Source organism: Bison bison, unplaced genomic scaffold (genome assembly GCF_000754665.1).
Source record: "Bison bison bison isolate TAMUID 2011002044 unplaced genomic scaffold, Bison_UMD1.0 scf7180017864037, whole genome shotgun sequence".
Classification (NCBI taxonomy): domain Eukaryota; kingdom Metazoa; phylum Chordata; class Mammalia; order Artiodactyla; family Bovidae; genus Bison; species Bison bison.
Genome location: NW_011494609.1, coordinates 2,178,070 through 2,191,484, shown reverse-complemented (window position 1 = coordinate 2,191,484; position 13,415 = coordinate 2,178,070). Strand labels below are relative to the sequence as shown.

The window sequence follows — 13,415 nt, the reverse complement described above, 5'->3', positions numbered from 1 at the left end:
AAGCGAAAAGCAAAGGAGAAAAGGAAAGATATAAGCATCTGAATGCAGAGTTCCAAAGAATAGCAAGGAGACATAAGAAAGCCTTCCTCAGTGATCAATGCAAAGAAATAGAGGAATATACTTAAGAGAACTAAAAACATATGTCTGCACACAAAACCTGTACACAAGTAGCAGCATTATTCATCACAGTCAAAGTGTGGAAACACCCCAAGCGTTCACCTATATTGTGCTAAGTCTAGGAAGCCAGTTATTAAAAGGTCACATATTGAATGATTCTGTTTATATAAAAAATCAAAATGGAAAGATCTATAGAGTTAACAAATAGATTAGTGGTTGCCAGCGACAGAATGCTGAGGAGTGACTGATGGGAATCAGAGAAGAATGCTGATGGGTATGTAGTTTCTTTTGGGGTATGAAAATGTTCCAGAATTAGTCATGACTGTACAGCTGCTAAATTGTAAATAAACACTTTAAAAGGATGATGTGAATTATATATCAATTTAAAAAAAAAAATTCTGGAGTCCTCTAATGTCTAACCCTACTCCACAAAATCTTTACTCCTTAAGATTTCACTTCTCTCCTTAAAAGAGAATTCAAATTAAATTTAACTTTGCTCCTTAGACAAACAGTCATTCTAAAAGCTGAGAAACATTGTCTTAGAGGTAAAAATAATAAACACAAATATTTATGATCAACAGGCTGAAACCCAGTACTCAGTCTAGAGTATCTGCAGAAAGAGAAACCTCAGAATTCTCTTTTAGCTCTACATGTAGGTTTCCCTCACAACTGCAGGAGTCACAGGCTCCATCCCTGGGTGGGGAAGATCCCCTGGAAACGGAAATGGCAATCCACTCCAGTTTTCTTCCCTGGGAGATCTCATGGACAGAGGAGCCTGGCAGGCTACAGTCTGTGGGGTTGCAAAGACTCAGACACAACTGAGCAACTGAGCTCACATACACTCGACTGACTGCCACCTCTGCACAGGTTCACCTGGAGGGTGGGTCTGACCCTTGCAGGCTTCAGTACAATTCTGCATTTCAAATACAATCCAGTCTACAATCCAGACAAAGATCTAGCTGATTTCCAGCTCGGAGAATGCAGGAAGGATGTCAGCTCTGGAGAATGAGAAGATAAACGACCACCTCGGTGACAGCTGACTTTTCTGATGAGGGTGAATGGGAAACAGGAAAAGGAGCAATGCAACCCCCCTGCCGGAGACTAAAAGCATCTTTGTTCTCAGCATTATGTCGGGGAGAATGATGGGAGATGTTCAGCTACTGGAGATCCAGCCCAGGATTTAGTTGTTCAGATCTTGACGTAGCACCCTGCTACCGCGAGCACCAGCATGGAGCTGGAGCTCAAAGTAGGCACTAGGTGTAAAAGGAGCCAACAATCAAATCCTCACGCCTGGGAGGAGAGCCACAGGAGGTAAACAAAGCAAGGGGAAGGACAGGAAATGGCCAGAGAACAATATACACACTCATCCCTGATCAAGTTTCTAAACCCAGCCAGCTGTTTCCTCACCTAAATGCGTTTCCTTTTTCTAGGAACCTGGTCCGTGAGCCACAGACCATGCAAACTCCTCCAGCAGCACCGTGGCCCCATCAAAGCAAAGCCACACAGTCACTAAATGCAAACAGTCTGCTTCCCTTTTGCACTTTGAGATGGAGACAAAGAGGCAGAGAAAGAAAGGGGAACGCAAGCCAAAGGCTCACTCCCAAAGATCAAAGCCAAGGAAGCCCCGGTCAGCCCAAAACAAAGGGATTTCCTCGCCCATGCAGAAAGCCCTTCCGAAACCCAAGCTCGCGACTTGAGGCTACAATGATCACAGCAAAGGCAGTGATGTGTCTTCTCCACTCAGTTCAGTTCAGTCGCTCAGTCGTGTCCAACAGTTTGCGACCCCATGGACTGCAGCATGCCAGGCTTCCCCATCCATCACCAACTCATGTCCATTGAGTCAGTGATGCCATCCAACCATCTCATCCTCTGTCATCCCCTTCTCCTCCCGCCTTAAGTCTTTCCCATCATCAGGGTCTTTCCCAGTGAGTCAGTTCTTCGCATCAGGTGGCCAAAGGATTGGAGTTTCAGCTTCAGCATCAGTCCTTCCAATGAGTATTCAGGACTGATTTCCTTTAGGATGGACTGGTTGGATCTCCTTGCAGTCCAAGGGACTCTCAAGAGCCTTCTCCAACACCACAGTTGAAAAGCATCCGTTCTTCGGCGTTCAGCTTTATAGTCCAACTCTCACATCCATACGTGACCACTGGAAAAACCATAGCTTTGACTAGACGGACCTTTGGTGGCAAAGTAATGTCTCTGCTCCACTCACCTCAATACAAATGTGCACACGGAAGGGGATCCTGGGGCCAAGGGCGCTGGGTTAAACCCGCTTCAGTGAACTACCCCTCCCAAGGCTGCCTGCAGCGGGTGCTGAGCTGAAGCTCTGCAGCTAATGGGAGGATGGGAATCTTAACAACTAGCCAGGTGATGGTTAATCTTATGTGCCAACTGGGCTGGACCACAGTATCTGGATATTTGGCCAAACATCATTTCAGTGGTGACTGTGAAGGTATTTTTCAGATGTGGTCAACATTTTAAATGATTTCACTTCGAGTAAAGTAGATCATCCTCCTGTAACACAGGTGAGCCTTGTTACAGTTACAGCTGAAGGCCCTACAAGAAAAAGACTGTGGTTCCCAGAGGAAGAGGGAATTCTGCCTCTAGACTGGCTTCAGACTCAAGCTGCAACATCTATTCTGCAGGAGTTTCCAGCCTCTGGCCTACCCTGCAGATTTGGGACTCCCCAGACTCCACAATTGGGCTTCCCCAAAGGCTCAGTGGTAAAGAATTCACCTGTAATGCAGGAGACGTGGGTTTGATCTCTGGGTGGGGAAGATCCCCTGGGGAAGGAAATGGCAACCTACTCCAGTATTGTTGCCTGGAAAAAATCCAAAGGACAGAGGAGCCTGGCTACAGTCCATGGGGTCAATGCATAAGCACAGACTCCACAATCACGTAAGCCAGTTCCTTAAAATAAACCTTTCTTTCTGTCTTTCTCTCCCTTCCCCCACTACTTCTCTGTCTCCCTCCCTCCCTATATGTGTGTGTGTGTGTGTGTGTGTGTGTGTATAATCTGCGCACACACACACACACCCCCTATTCTGTTTCACAAGAGAACCCAGATAAACACAAGTTATCATTAGTGAGCCTGGGTAAGATCAATGTCACTGCTTCAACACTGCTAATTTTTTGGCTCTCATTTCTCTTCTCCCAATTCAGTGTAATTACATGTTAGGTTTTTTAAACATCTAGTAATGAACGGATTGAAAGAGAGCTAGACACACAAAGATGTGAAGATCTGAAACCAGGACAGTCAGGGGAAGAGGTTATTTCCTACTTTCAGCTACTCTCCGTGCCTTTTGGGTTTGGGAACAAAGGATATAGCAGGACTACAGAATTTGTTTTCACTATTTAGCAAGGTACTATGACGTGTGGCACTTTTAAAAGAAGTGGATTGGAAAACCAAGTTAACAGTATAAGGGATATGATAAGTCCACCCACAACAAGCAACAGTTGAAATGATAAAGTGACCCTGATGAGACCTAAGATGGATCTGCAAAACCATAACTGACCAGAAAACTCAGTGAAAAGGGTGGTCTCGGTGTTCTAATTTGCTGAATAACTGAGAGCTAATCAGAAAATAACAGAAATACCTTGTTGCTATAACTTTTTTTTTTTTGGCCACACCGCACAGCATGCAGGATCTCAGTCCCCTCATCAGGGGTCAAACCTACACCCCCTACAGTGGAAGGTTAGACCGCCAGGGAGGTCCCTGTCATAACCGTTTTCTATTATGTGTGTTATTTAGAAGCCCGATAAGCATGTGAGGCCCAGCATCTACAGGGTACTATATTAGCATCCACAATTTTTCACTTTATATCCCTGTCCACCCCCCATGTTGGTAAGCCGACAAAGAACAGAAGTTTTAACAGACATCCCCAGAATGTCTCTTCCACCATGTCCCATGAGGCAGACAAATCACTAAGCTGAGCCCAGATTCAAGGGAGGGATATAAAATTCCACTTGTCCATTAAGAGGAAGGAATCTGCAGCCACCTTAAACCAAATCTATAACACGGGTTTCAGCCAGCTCATTCACTCCTCCACTCCGTGTAGAAATGGCACGTCCTGAGACGGCCGTGTTCTCTCTGCCTGGTCCCTGCACGGGAAAGAAGCGTGGAGCAGACCCAGCTTGAAACAGCAGCCAGAGACCTGCTCAGCCTCATGTGCGACATGAGCAAAAAACGAAGATTTGCTTTTAGAAACCACCGAAATTCTGAGGTCACCTGTTCATTCCAGCCAAGCTGACTCCAACAATGTGCAAAACTGCATTCTTTAAAATAGGGGCCCCTCTACCAGCCCCTCCTGCCATAATCCCCATCTCCAGGAATGACCCCCAATCCACCCAAAAATCCATCATCATCTCCTAAAAAAGCTCCTAACTCTGTCTCCACACCTCTCCTCCCTGCTACCAATACTCTGCAAGGTTCATCTCTTCCCACACAGGGTACAATCCATTCCAGGTTTGCCTCCCCCAGATCCAGTCTCCAATCTGCCTGCATTATGATCTTTAACATACGAATCTGCTCATTCTGCTTTAAAAAAGAAAAAGAAATGTTTTAGCCTGCTGTCCACAGGATAAAGTCCAAATTCCCAATTAGTGTATATAAACCTTTATAATCCGTGTACCCTATGTATTTGCCATACTATTAAAGAACATTTAATTCTGGTACATAGCAAACCAGAAAAACAAATAGCATGAATTTCATGGATATTGTCAGTCACTTTTAAGATGTGATGAAGACAAGCAAAAGGAACATATGTGTGCTAAACACTGATAAAAAGAACAAAACAGAAAACAGTATTGCTCCCAAGCAGAAAATCAAGGATGGACCAAGTAAATCCTAGGTAATAGTAAGACACGGATCTGCCACCTCCCAACTGACCACCTCCCAGTTAAAAAGTGAAAGTGAAAGTCACTCAGTTGTGGCTAAGTCACTTCAGTCGTGACCGACTCTTCATGACCTCATGGACTGTAGTCCACCAGGCTCCTCTGTCCATGGGACTCTCCAGGCAAGAATGCTGGAGTGGGTTGCCATGCCATCCTCCAGGGGATCTTCCCAACCCAGGGATCAAACCTGGGTCTCCTGCATTGCAGGAAGATTCTTTACCATCTAAGCCACCAGGGAAGCTCCAGTTGACAGTTATGTCATCCCTAAATCAGCCACCCATTAGGGTTCCATGCATATTCTGCCTAGAAACAGGTAAAACACACAGCTTCTCTGCAGGTCACTGGTAAGCCACAGCTCTTCCAGACACCCTGACATCCTGAATCTCCCCAACAGAGCAAGCGTGTGCTGGCCACAGGCAGCCTCCACCTGCAAAGTCCCTGTGACGGTATCCTCGGCGGGCAGCCAATGTGGCAGACAGAGGCAGAATGTGTGAACCTTGCCTAGCTCAGGATTCAGGTGTGCAGTCCTTCCACCCCTCAGGAGCCCCATTCCAAGTGTTAACAGAACCCAGAACTGTTTCTTGCTTATATTTTGAATTAATTTAATAGACTGTGCAATTTGAGCATCTTAACTTGGTCTGAGAGCCTCTCTATTCTGTGACCACTGGGTAATGTGACCATTTGGTAAAGTTGGTAATGTTTGGTAATGGAAAGCTATCACTGGTAATGTTGATTGGTAATGTTCTGGAAAGCTATCACTGCACCAATGTAATTTGATGCACCACAGGGTCACAAAATGAGTTGGACATGACTTAGCAACTAAACTAAAATAACAATACTCCAGCCACACCTTCGGAGAAGGCAATGGCACCCCACTCCAGTACTCTTGCCTGGAAAATCCCATGGACAGAGGAGCCTGGCAGGCTGCAGTCCATGGGGTCACGAAGAGTTGGACACGACTGAGCGACTTCACTTTCACTTTTCACTTTCATGCATTGGAGAAGGAAATGGCAACCCACTCCAGTGTTCTTGCCTGGACAATCCCAGGGACAGGGGAGCCTGGTGGGCTGCCGTCTATGGGGTCGCACAGAGTCGGACACAACTGAAGCGACTTAGCAGCAGCAGCAGCCACACCTTTCCCCTCTGGCCTTCCCCTGACCCACTTTGTCAACTCATGTTAATTAGACTCCAATTGGGAGTTCCCTTCTGGTCCAGGGGTTTAAGACTGCCTTCCAAAGCAGGGGACCTGGGCTCGATCCGTTGTCGGGAAACTATTAATAAGATCCCTTGTGCCACGAGAGCTTCCCCGGTGGCTCAGCTGATAACAAACCCGCCTGCAATGCAGAAGACCCTGGTTCGATCCTTGGGTCAAGACGATCCCCTGGAGAAAGGATAGGCTAACCACTCCAGTATTCTTGGGCTACCCAGGTGGCCCAGATGGTAAAGAATCGGCCTGCAATGCAGGAGACCTGGGTTCGCTCCCTGGGTTGGGAAGATCCCCTGGTGAAGGGAATGGCCACCTACAGCAGTATTCTTGCCTGGAGAATTCCATAGACAGAGGAGCCTGGCAGGAAACAGTCCATGAGGTCTCAAAGAGTCAGACATGACTGAGCGACTTTCACTTCACTTTGTGCCATGCAGCAACTAAGCCTACGCATTGCAATGAAGAGCCAATGCAGCCAAAAACAAATTTTAAAAAACTGTTTAATTAGACTTCAATTGTCCCCAAGTACAAACGCTCTGTGTGCCTCCATACCTGCCTAGAAAGCCCTTTCCTCCTCCTTCACCTAATTCTTATTTTTCCTTAAAACCTCAGCTGTTGTGCCCACCCTGAAAGTCCTTCCTGACATCACCCCATCTGGATAGGTTCACCATCTCCCCCTGTACTTGCTTTCCCAGAGCACTTATCACAGTGAACTTTAATTGTTCATTTACTTAGCTGTCTTCTCCCCTCACACTGTGCGCTCCTTAAGATGACTGTGACTCTCATTTCTGAATGCATTTTTTTCCTTTAAGTCTTTATTGAATTTGTTACAATATTGCTTCTGTCTTACCGTTTTGGTTTTTTGGCCACAAGGCACAGGGAATCTTAGCTCCCAGACCAGGAACTGAATCCACACTCTCTGCATTGTAAGACAAGTCTTAACCACTGGGCTGCCAGAAAAGTCCCTCTGAGTGTTCCTTTCATCTTCAAATGACATACATCCAGCCCTAGAACATAATCTGACACATAGCAGGCACTCAATAGCCCTTGGATGCATGCATGAATGCATCTTTACATGCATCTTTACAGAATGCAAAGAACATGAGTGAATTTTCTGCAACAAAAAAACTGTGTAAGTTCTTTGGGTCACCAACTCTTACTAAACAGGACTGCTAATATAAGCACAGAAGACACTCAAAATTGAGCTGAATCTGCCATGACTCATTGGTATCTCTTATGGCACTTATGAAATAACTAGGAATACTGTTCAATAAATATCTGTTAGTGAAAGAATGACTAAGTGAAAATATGAATGTGTGAATGCTACAGTTTTTAAACTGACTTCCTGAAATTCATTTTTTTTATTGTCAGGGGGTCTGTAGAATGACCACAAAGGAGATATTAAAAATCTGCAAAGCATTTTTCAATAGCTGTAGGAGTGGTACTGTCCTAAAAATGGGAAAGAATTTTATCAAGTTCAAAAGTCTTTCCTCAATAACATATTTGCTATTAAATATCTTAGGGTCCTATCAAATTCAAATGACTTGAGAGTTAGGTGAAATACATAGATTCATGAACACCCCCAAGCTGCAAAATCCCATTAAGCAATAAACCTGAATGGGAACAGCAGACGTAGAAGACAGAGACCTGTGAAATCAACTCCTTTTTTTAAGATCTGAAGTCCAGTTTACAAAACAGAGCTGTGTAAGTTCTTTGGGTTATCAACTCTTGGGTCATCTGAGCAATAAATAGCCATGGTGGTCCAAAATATGGCTCTAGACAGCTCTAGCTCCTGGTTGCAAAATCCACTAAACTCTCTGATCACAAATAAGATGACTTAACTGGAGAGTACCCTTGGTGGATAGGCATCTTTTTGCCCCCAGAATTAAGTAACCACTGGGATATTCCAGTGTTGGTAGTCCAGTAGTAAGAATCTGCCTGCCAATGCAGAGGGCACAAGCTTGATTCTTGGTCTGGGAGCTAAGATTGCACATGTTGCAGGGCAACTACGCCCGTGCGCCCCACAACTACTGAGCCCAAGCACCCTGGAACCCACGCTCCACAACGAGAGAAGTCGCCTCAAAGAGAAGCCCTCACCCGCCGCGGCTAGAAAGTAGCCCCCCACTCGCCGCAACTAGAGAGAGGCTCAAGCACAGCCAAAAGTATATAATTTATCTAAAAATTTTAAAAGCTCTGTAGGTTTTTTAAGGAGGAGGGCATGACAACCCACTCCAGTATTCTTGCCTGGAGAAGCCCTACGGACTGAGGAGCCTGGTGGGCTACAGTCCATGGGGTCACAAAGAGACGAACACGACTGAGCGACTAAACACAGCACAGGTGATTTAAAATAATAAAAAGAATTAGGTAACAGCCATGAGGAGAGATCTTAAATCGACCTTAGAAGGTAAACTAAATGAGAGAGCTGCGGCAGAAATGTTAATCATCTCCCAACATCTAGTCTTTCTTTCTCCCTTGTAGTAACAGAACTCCAGGTCTTCACAGAATCCATGGCTGCCCAGCTACGGACTGCATTTCTCCACCTCCCTCCAGCTGGGAGACATGTGATGTGAAGCTCCTGGATGACAGCCTCAAGAGGAAGTGCGTTGGTCCCCACCTTCCCTGTCTTTCTCTATTCTGAGGGCTGGAATGCAGATCAGGTTAGGGGGTGGGGGTCGGGGTTGGGTAGCAGGAGCCCAGCCTCCACCAAGAGAGAGAACAGGATGATGGCAGAGGGGAGGCAGCCTAGCAACAGGGCAGAAAGGGGCTGGGTCCCTGGGTGGCCTTCCAGAGCAGGACCTTCCCCCTCAGAGACAAGTTCGCTTCTACCTTGTCTGAAGCACTACGGGCTAGGCATCACTCATTACAACAGCTTAGCCTGGACCTTGGGCTTCCCTGATGGCTCAGACAGTAAAGACTCTGCCTGCGATGTGGGAGACCTAGGTTCGATCCCTGGGTCGGGAAGATCCCCTGGAGGAGGGCATGGCAACCCACTCCAGTATTCTTGCCTGGAGATTCCCATGGACGGAGGAGTCTGGGGGGCTACAGTCCCTGGGGTCGCAAAGAGTCGGACACAACTGAGTGACTTTAACAACAGCCTGTACCTTACCTAATACAGTAACCACGTTCCTTAAGATACTATGTGTATAGAGATACACATTAGGCAACAATGACCCATGAAAATTAAGAGCACAGTGGGTCATACTTTTGTGTTAAAAAAGGAATCTGTGCATATGTGATATTTGATATAGTTGCAATATTTTAGAAATTTTGGCACAGATTTTAAGTTGAAATCTTACTAGATATATACAACATTAGAATACATAAGAAAACTTCAGAGACTTCCCTGGTGGTCCCGCAGGTAAGACTTCACCTTGCAATGCAGAAAGCGCAGGTTCTATCCCTGGTTGGGGACTAAGATCCCATACCCCTTGTGGCCAAGAGACAAAAACATGAAACAGAAGCAATATTACAACACATTCAATAAAGACACTAAAAAATGGTTGATGTCAAAAAAAAAAAAACTTTAACCTTTAATCATATAACTTCGATTTTCTTCTCTTTAAAAATGACCATAATATAAAACTGTAAGCACTAGAGGTAATAAAACACCAAGCAGGGGCTCAATAAATGGTATGATTATTATCCTAAGTATATATAGAGCTTAATAAACAGCAGGAACTGGCAGGACAAAAATGTCATGTCCTAGCACACTAGGTTACTGTCAGACCACCACCTGCAAAACTCTAAATCCCTCCTGAGCCCCAAACAGAGGAGAGGTTCCTGCTCTCCTTTACTTTTTCCTATCTGCTCTTATTTCCATCCACCTTGAGTTCTAGTCAATTATTTCCAGTCTTATTTCTCTCTTCCTTTTCATTCATCCCAACACAATGTCTTCAAGACAGTGTTGTGAGATGGAGGTCCAGTGGCCATGGGTGTCTTCAGCAAAACACCTCCTGGACTGTTCACGCCACAGGCAGGAAGCATACAATGGGTGAGTGAGGGCAGAAAGGACTCACCCCAGATGCCAGCAGAAGCAGCTATAAGCGGGTGGGGGCTGGGAAGGAGTTAGAGTCAGGCATCCATGAGCCTGAGAGGTGACAACCCCGGGGAGAAGGCATCCATTGAGAGCTTACACCAGAGGGTGTGTGTCCAGAAAGATGACAGGCCGTCTCAAGGAAAACCCACAAAGGAGACCCAAGGCATGATCATGCCATTTTCAGATTCAACAAAAAGATAATGAAGAGGAGGATGCAATGAGGAGGAATGGAAGGGAAGGAATAAAATCTGGGACGTGTGGACAGTGGATTTAGCAGAAAGAAAGGAATTAGCAGAACTAGTCACTGACTGGCAGGAAGGAGGCAGGAGGAGGGGAAAGGATCCACAGGCTGGAGTGTTCATCTGAGATTTTCTTTTTTTTTCATCCAGGAAATAAATACAAACCACCAGTTTGGGACACGTTACTGAGTTTGAAGTGCCTTCAGAATACTCAGGGTGAGACGTCCAGGAGAACTCAGTGATAGAAATGAGCTGATTTGGGCAGCAAGAAGCTGTGGGGCTGGACTAGATGACCTAGGGAGAGACCTGAGCGCTGCTGCCCAGTAACATACCACAAGCCAGAGACACAGCTTAAACACAGGTAGCGCTTTTTTTTTGGCTGTATCATGCAGCATGTACGATCTTAGTTCCCGAACTAGGGACCTAAGTGCCCCTACAGTGGAAGCATGGAGTCTTAACCACTGAACCACCAGGGAAGTCCCAAATATAGATATATAAATAGATATATAGATATATGTATGTATGTATTTGGATATATATGTATTTGGCTGCACAGAATCTTAGTTCCCTAACCAGGGATCCAACCTGGGCCCCAGCAGTAAAAGCACTGGGTCCAAACCACTGGACTGCCAGTGTCCCTACTAATATATTTTTATCTAACCCAAAATAGGGCTTCCCTGATAGCTCAGTTGATAAAGAATCTGCCTGCAATGCAGGAGACCTGGGTTCGATCTCTGGGTTGGGAAGATTCCCTGGAGAAGGAAATGGCAACCCACTTCAGTATTCTTGCCTGGAGAATTCCAGGGACAGAGGAGCCCGGTGGGCTACAGCCCATGGGGTCACAAAGAGTCAGACCAGACTGAGCAACTTGACACTTTCACTTTCAACCCGAAATATCCAAAAAGAAAGCAAATCAGGCAAGCCAAGAAAGAGCACTCATGTAAAATAACAAATTCAGTTTTGATAATGGTTGACAAATGACAAACACGGTACTCACAGTTTCCGAAGAGGATGCCGGTGTCTGTAAATTCTCACCTTGCACCCAAATGCTCTCTGTCACAAAGGCGATGTGCTCTGCTTCAAGTATAAAAGGAGATACCAGGAACAGGGCCCATTTGTTTAAGTCATCAATGGACTGGATGGAGGGAAAGAAACACAATTCAATAGAGGATTCAGTATGACTTCAAATACAACTGTCCCTTATATTAACATCTAGGACGTCCTCGCCTTTGTAATTCCAGGTGGCATATACATTAAGGCCATCCGATGCTCTCCTGTACACTGCATTAACTCACATTTTTTTGTTGTTGAGCTGAAAGTTGCTCAGTTGTGTCTGACTCTTTGTGACCCCATGAACTACACAGTCCATGGGATTCTCCAGGCCAGAATACTGAAGTGGGTAGCCTTTCCCTTCTCCAGGGGATCTTCCTGACCCAGGTATCGAACCAGGGTTTCCTGCATTGCAAGCTGATTCTTTACCAACTGAAGCCTAGTTGTTGCGCTGTGACCATATAAATAGCTGCAAAATCCCATGGACAGAGGAGCCTGGCAGGCTACAGTCCAAGGGGTCGCAAAAGAGTTGGACACGACTGAGCGACTAAACAACAAAGAACAACATCCTTCAGTGACCCATGACAGCTTTCACTTCTTCTGTTACTTGTTAGGGCTTCCCTGGTAGCTCAGTCGGTAAAGAATCTGCCTGCAGTGCAGGAGACCAGTGTTCATCCAAGCAATTAATTCTGAAGCTTATTCCCACCATTTCTTACTGCCGAGCACATGTAGGAGTTTTCCAAATTACTATTTTGAAGTACATTTAAAGGTGAGGTGGCTCAGAAGTACATGCTCGTCAGCAGAAGCTTGTTACTGACAGTTGCCCAAAGAGCTGTTCTTCCATCTCCTCCAGCCGTGACAGCGTCAAGATCAGTTAGCAGATGGGCTATGATCACTGACTTCTGCTTGCCCCCTGAAATCTCTCTAGAAAGACTGTACATTAATGTTAAAAGGCTTTAAGACAAGGCACATCCAGAGCAGAAAAAGCTGAAAGCTAAAGTTGCAAGTGGGGTGCCTTCTCATCATCACCCACCCCCAAAAAGGGCATTTGGGTCAAGTTCCATAGGGTTACTTGTCAGTTCAAACCTGCCCTTGCTGGGAAGATCGGAAAGTTATTTTCACGGGTCCTAGTAACCTGGCACAAAGCAGAAGCTTAATAAATATCTGTTGAACCAATCAGTGAATGAAAATGAGAGAGAATAACTCCTATGGGTAAACGTAATTATTTGATGGTAGTTAAAAACAAAAACCAGGTTGTAGGAACTTGCCTGGTGGTCCAATGGTTAGGAATCCACCGGCCAATGCAGAGGACAAGCGTTTGAGCCCTGGTCCGGGAAGATCCCACACGCCTTGGGGCAACTAAGCCCGAGGAACCACAACCACTGAAGCCCACACACCTTAGAGACCGTGCTGTGCAGCAAGAGAAGCCACCACAACTAGAGTAGCCCCTACTCACTGAAACTGAGGAGCAGACCCCACTCGCTTGCAACTATAGAAAGCCCGAACAGCAATGAAGACTCAGTGCAGCCAAAAATAAGTAAAATTTTTTAAAAGAGCAAAATAATTTAAAAGATTGTCCACTTTACCCATAGAAAATATGTACATTAAACAAAAAGCTTCAAAGTTCCAGTTTGTATAAACTATCTTTGGTGATACTTAATTCTTGCAGGACCTTTGATTACATAAACATACACATATGGTACTTTTATGCATCTGATTTTAAGTATATAAAATACGGAGACCGCAAAGGCATAAGATTCAGTTCTGTAAAGTTACTTCGGCCCAGGGAGACTGACAATAAGGTATCCATTGAACCAAATCATCAGCCCCACGGTATTTTCAGTCTTAAAATAACAGTAGCTAATCATAAATAACC

General features: G+C 45.3%; 1 protein-coding gene across 3 annotated transcripts in view; it reads right to left on the bottom strand.

The window, feature by feature from the left end:
* The window catches only part of HLCS (holocarboxylase synthetase (biotin-(proprionyl-CoA-carboxylase (ATP-hydrolysing)) ligase)), a 217,064-nt gene that overhangs the window by 179,266 nt on the left and 24,383 nt on the right, over nucleotides 1-13,415 (bottom strand). For all 3 annotated transcript variants that reach the window (XM_010834835.1, XM_010834836.1, XM_010834833.1), the window contains exon 2: nucleotides 11,487-11,624. The gene's annotated coding sequence lies outside the window, so the exon portion shown is untranslated. The remainder of the gene's footprint in view (nucleotides 1-11,486; nucleotides 11,625-13,415) is intronic.